The following is a 6,455-nucleotide window of genomic DNA, read 5'->3' on the forward strand; positions in this document are numbered from 1 at the left end:
GATGATCTTTAGTTTTAAAAAAATAAACAATTAGTATAAACAGTAGAGATTCTTCCTTATTTTCTCTCCTATTCATAGGTATCATAGGTGTTAAAAATAAATTTATTAATTTATAATGTGATAATCATACTTTACCTTAATAGGTTTCAAAATGCTTTTACTTACTAGTCATAGATTATATTTTATAGCAATTTCTAAGGCATCTTTATGTACATTATTTTATTTTATCCTTGAGACTATCATAAGGTCACATATTATTATCCTCATTTTAGGTAAACATCTGGCCCAAAGTCACAGGGTAGATGGAACAGAACCTAGCTTTTGGGTTCCGATTTTAGCATGGTAGAATCATTTTCTGGGACCCCCTGCTGTCTGCCTCTTACATCAACTCCCTGTGTACATCAATTCAATAATCAAAGGTAAAACAGTATAGACTTCCTTCTAAAAGAAATGCAACTGAATTCTGTATTACATTTCTCTTCTCTAGTAATTACTCCTCTTAAAAAATACCAATCATATATACATATATATTATATGTGTGTGTGTGTGTGTGTGTCTGTATAACTCCCCACAACATAAAATGAGACCACAGACCTGGCTACCTTATCTAGAATTTGGTATTGCTTCTTGGTCTGTTGATTGTTTTTAGTAGGTGGCAGTTAGTTAGGCATAGATCCGAGAAACCCAACAGTCTCATTCTTCACACCAAAGGAAGCAACCAACATTTTCACAAGGTCTATGGTAGTTTCAGACTTAGGAACCTCCTAAACATAAATGAGAATTGTCAAACCAAAGGATCATTGTTCACCAAGATTGCCTTCTGTACCTTTTTATACATTTCTGGCTTTCTTCTTCTCTTTTCCCCTTCTTTTTTTTCTTTTCCTTCTTTTTGTCCTCTCCTTTTCTCTGTTTGGCCTCTTTTCTTTCATGGTTTCTTTTCCTTATCTTTTTCTTATCTGCCAACACATTTAAAATTTAATGGCCAACTGTCTTCTTTTGTAATCCAAAGGGGTTGCTGTGCAGTATACTTCCTCTTTGCAAGAGTTTCCTCTTTGTTCTACTATCAGCTGGAACCAGATATACACAGACATTATATCTTAACTATCTGGAGAGTCCCTCAGTTCAGTTCAGGTCAGTTCAGTTGCTCAGTCGTGTCCCACTCTTTGCAACCCCATGAATTGCAGCATGCCAGGCCTCCCTGTCCATCACCAACTCCCAGAGTTCACTCAAACTCCCGTCCATCGAGTCGGTGATGCCATCCAGCCATCTTGTCCTCCATCGTCCCCTTCTCCTCCTGCCCCCAATCCCTCCCAGCATCAGAGTCTTTTCCAGTGAGTCAACTCTTCACATGAGGTGGCCAAAGGACTGGAGTTTCAGCTTTAGCATCATTTCTTCCAAAGAACACCCAGGACTGATCTCCTTTAGAATGGACTGGTTGGATCTCCTTGCAGTCCAAGGGACTCTCAAGAGTCTTCTCCAACACCACAGTTCTAAAGCATCAATTCTTCGGCACTCAGCTTTCTTCACAGTCCAACTCTCACATCCATACATGACCACTGGAAAAACCATAGCCTTGACTAGACGGACCTTTGTTGGCAAAGTAATGTCTCTGCTTTTCAATATGCTATCTAGCTTGGTCATAACTTTTCTTCCAAGGAGTAAGCATCTTTTAATTTCATGGCTGAAGTCACCATCTGTAGTGATTTTGGAGCCCAAAAAAATAAAGTCTGACACTGTTTCCACTGTTTCCCCATCTATTTCCCATGAAGTGATGGGACCAGATGCCATGATCTTATTTTTCTGAATGTTGAGCTTTAAGCCAACTTTTTCACTCTCCTCTTTCACTTTCATCAAGAGGCTTTGTCAAGTGGGCCTTAGAAAACATCACTATGAACAAAGCTAGTGGAGGTGATGGAATTCCAGTTGAGCTATTTCAAATCCTGAAAGATGATGCTGTGAAAGTGCTGCATTCAATATGCCAGCAAATTTGGAAAACTCAGCAGTGACCACAGGACTAGAAAGGGTCAGTTTCCATTCCAGTCCAAAGAAAGGCAATGCCAAAGCCAGGCTTCAGCAATACATGAACCATGAACTTCCAGATGTTCAAACTGGTTTTAGAAAAGGCAGAGGAACCAGAGATCAAATTGCCAACATCCGCTGGATCATCGAAAAATCAAGAGAGTTCCAGAAAAACATCTATTTCTGCTTTATTGACTATGCCAAAGCCTTTGACTGTGTGGATCACAATAAACTGGAAAATTCTGAAAGAGATGGGAATACCAGACCACCTGACCTGTCTCTTGAGACACCTGTATGCAGGTCAGGAAGCAACAGTTAGAACTGGACATAGAACAACAGACTGGTTCCAAATAGGAAAAGGAGTACATCAAGGCTATATATTGTCACCCTGCTTATTTAACTTATATGCAGAGTACATCATGAGAAACGCTGGGCTGGAAGAAGCACAAGTTGGAATCAAGATTGCCGGGAGAGTGCTAGGGCCTGAGTCATGATAATAGAGTTTCAGTCAAGAATTTGAATACTACCTAAAAATACACAAAGCTGCTTTGGCATAGTTTAAAAATTCATTCAGAAGTGGGGAATTGTTTTTTATACCACCAGCAAATAGATTTATATTCAGTTCAGTCAGTCACTCAGTCGTGTCCGACTCTTTGCGACCTCCTAGATTGCAGCATGCCAGGTTTCCCTGCCCATCACCAACTCCCAGAGTTTACCCAAACTCATGTCCATTGAGTTGGTAAAGCCATCCAACTATCTCATCCTCTGTCATCCCCTTCTCCTCCTGCCTTCAGTCTTTCCCAGCATCAGGGTCTTTTCCAGTAAGTCAATTCTTCGCATCAGGTGGCCAAAGTATTGGAGTTTCAGCTTCAGCATCAGTCCTTCCAATGAATATTCAGGACTGATTTCCTTTAGGATGGACTGGTTGGATCTCCTTGCAGTCCAAGGGACTCTCAAGAGTCTTCTCCAATACCACAGTTCAAAAACATCAATTCTTTGGCGTTCAGCTTTCTTTATGGTCCAACTCCCATTCATGACTACTGGAACAATCATAGCTTTGACTGTGTAGACTTTTGTTGGCAAAGTAATGCCTCTGCTTTTTAATATGCTGTCTAGGTTGGTCATAGCTTTTCTTCCAAAGAGCAAGTGTCTTTTAATTTCAAGGCTACAGTCACCATCAGCAGTGATTTTGGAGCCCAAGAAAATAAAGTTTCTCACTGTTTCCATGGTTTCCCCATCTATTTACCATGAAGTGATGAGACCAGATGCTGTGATCTTTGTTTTTTCAATGTTGAGTTTTAAGCCAGCTTTTCACTCTCTTCTTTCACCTTCATCAAGAGGCTCTTTAATTCCTCTTCGCTTTCTGCCATTAGGGTAGTGTCATCTGCATACGTGAAGTATTGTTATTTCTCCTGGCAATCTTGATTCTAGCCTGTGCTTCATCTAGCCCAGCATGTCACATGATGTACTCTGCATATAACTTAAATAAGCCTTGCTGTTTATGATTCTGGCAAATATTTAACGTTTATCTTAGTACATTATTTCCTTTTTCCCTATTTTATTTTCCCTAAATATATTCTGAAATAAATGATAATTTTGATTGCTGAGTTTTTAAAGGTTGAGAATCAATTTGAATTGCTTTGGAATTCAAGTCTTTCAGGACGCAGAATCCTAGTGTGTTCCTATGTTAATTCTGGAGAAAATGATCCTAATCTCAGGAACTAAATCACTATTCCTAGTAGAAAGGAGTTGCACACTCTTTCCTTCAGGAAGCATGACAAACTCTGTTATCCAGTCTGTTGATTGTGTTTGTTAGTTCTGCACTCTGTCATGCTCTCTTGCCTCTAGGCCAGTGTGTTAGTGCCCCCTGCCTTGAATACTTTTTGGTTTCTCTGGAACTGTCTTACTCTCTTTCCTCAAGAGAGTAGATTAGATAACCTTTATATGTGCTACACTGTCCTGTTTGGGCCTGCTTTCTTACTAAATATAAACTCCTTGAGGCTGCTGCTACTGTTGCTAAGTTGCTACAGTCGTGTCCGACTCTGTGCGACCCCATAGACCGCAGCCCACCAGGCTCCCCCGTCCCTGGGATTCTCCAGGCAAGAACACTGGAGTGGATTGCCATTTCCTTCTTCAATTCATGAAAGTGAAAAATGAAAGTGAAGTCGCTCAGTTGTGTTTGACTCGTAGTGACCCCATGGACTGCAGCCTACCAGGCTCCTCTGTCCATGACAGAAATCTTAATATGTTCACAGTTATGTCCTTATCTGGCATGAAGCCTGGCACACAATAGATATTAAGTATTTGCTGAATATATGAATACAATTTATAGGAAAAATAATGTTGATTAATTTCATATTTCTTTAGAATTAAAAGCCATTATGGATCCCATATACCAAGATATATGTTACCTTGTTAACACTACATTTCTTCATACAAATGGAAAGTTTCAATAGTTTGGTTATATTTTAAATTTGGGACTGGCAAAATGGCTTCTTTAGTAAGAGATCTCCAGTTTCCTTTGAAGAAAAAAAAGGTGTAGCTCATCTACCCAGAGGAAATCATTAGTATAACATGTTACCCACTAATGTGAATTTTTGAAATAGCTGGGTTGTTTGTTTTTTTAATAGTAAGTTAGAGTTTGCTGTTCCCAGTGTAGAGCTTTGAGCTTGAATGGGAAGTAGAGTCTGGTTCTCCATTCCCATGAAAGTGATGGGTAGATCATTAAATTAATTGTTTCTCTGTAGACTACAAGCTTCCTGGAAGTAGGGTGTGGGGCTGTCACATTTCTGTCTAGTACCCAGCACAAACTGGTCATTTTAGGAACTCAGTTAAAATTTGTTGTATAAATTCATGAAAGAAGGGGAACCTTCCAGTGGCATTCTTAGTTTTTTATGTGAACTCTGTGTGGTAGAATGCATATATGGCCAATATCAAAAGTAGAACTTACTGTCTAAATATTATAGTATGATTTCTGGAAATAAGCAAAAAGGTTCTATTGGGATTAGGAAAACCACAACTTTGGCATCGGTTTTATACAGTATCGTTACTCTTTCAGGCCTGCTGCTGCTAAGTCACTTCAGTCGTGTCTGACTCTGTGCGACTCCATAGACGGCAGCCCACGAGGGTCCCCTGTCCCTGGGATTCTCCAGGTAAGAACACTGGAGTGGGTTGCCATTTCCTCCTCCAATGCATGAGAGTGAAAAATGAAAGTGAAGTCACTCAGTCGTGTCCGACTCTTAGCGACCCCATGGACTGTGTAGCCCACCAGGCTCCTCCATCCATGGGATTTTCCAGGCAAGAGTACTGGAGTGGGGTGCCATTGCCTTCTCCGCTTTCAGGCCTAGTGAGTCTAAAATTAATCCATAAAGAGCAAATCGACCTTTCAAATTTTATCTACCAATAAAAATTGAAAAGGATAGTGTTTGTGGCCTCTAAGTAAATCTTTATTCAGGAAGACTTAAAATGGAAACTCTAAATGCCAATAATCCTGAGGCTTATTGTGAACATTATATTTTAAGATTTTTATAAAAGTTCGTCTTCTGCCAAAAAGGAAACTTGAGTTTGAGAACCAGTCTCTAAGGACTTAATATTGAATGAACTTAACTCTTTGTCTAGCACTGGTTGGCTTCATTATTTTTGGCCCAAGGTAAAAATAGCTTAGACATACCATTTATATGTATGTTTTGGGAATTTTCCTTTACTATTATTATTTCTTAATATAAATAAGTATGTTTCTTTCGGAGTGATATATTTTACATTATATAAAAAAATGGTTCAAACTTGTTTAGACTTTGGCTTTCATGCTATAATTAGAAAGTTAGCAAAATGAACTTCCACTAGTCCTGGTTCTTAACCTTTTCAGAATTTCAGCTTTTTCCTCTGGACAATGGGAATGAAAGTATCTATCTCTTAGGATTTGGGGAGAATTAATTGACATAATATATATAAATCCTCCAGCACCACAAAATAAGCATTTCACAGATAGGTAAGTGATAAGGTGGAATCAGTAGTCATTTTTGTTATTAAAACCATATACAGGAATTGAATTAGGTATTTTGCTTTGCTTATTTGTTTTTGATCATGTAGACCCAAATTAGTCTAAATATATCTTTTAAATAAGAAATACCACTAAGGAATACTTTGCAATAATCTTGTAGGTATCTCTTTAGGCTGATAGGTGAAGATGTAAGTCAGGAGGTTACAGATTAGTATTATAGTATGACTTCATTAATGTAAGAAAAAGGGGTCAGTCATTATACATATTGATAGAAAAATTTTGAAGAATACACAGTAGTTTCTTAGGAATTACCTTTGAAGAGTGAGAATAGAGATACTAAGGGGAGAGAGAAACCTTTTCTTTTCTCTGCACCCTTTTTTGAGCTGATGTTGTTCAACATATTACTTTTATTTTTTTTAAAAAATGAATGTTTTAG

At 38.5% G+C, this 6,455-nt stretch overlaps 1 protein-coding gene across 13 annotated transcripts in view; it reads left to right on the plus strand.

Annotated features, from left to right (window-relative positions):
• The window catches only part of TAOK3 (TAO kinase 3), a 189,080-nt gene that overhangs the window by 36,868 nt on the left and 145,757 nt on the right, over positions 1 to 6,455 (plus strand). For 11 of the 13 annotated variants that reach the window (XM_059876085.1, XM_059876084.1, XM_059876086.1 and 8 more), the window contains exon 2: positions 5,078 to 5,171. The exons of the other annotated variants lie outside the window; for them this stretch is intronic. The gene's annotated coding sequence lies outside the window, so the exon portion shown is untranslated. The remainder of the gene's footprint in view (positions 1 to 5,077; positions 5,172 to 6,455) is intronic. 13 annotated transcript variants of the gene reach the window in all.

This window comes from Bos taurus, chromosome 17, assembly GCF_002263795.3.
Source record: "Bos taurus isolate L1 Dominette 01449 registration number 42190680 breed Hereford chromosome 17, ARS-UCD2.0, whole genome shotgun sequence".
Classification (NCBI taxonomy): domain Eukaryota; kingdom Metazoa; phylum Chordata; class Mammalia; order Artiodactyla; family Bovidae; genus Bos; species Bos taurus.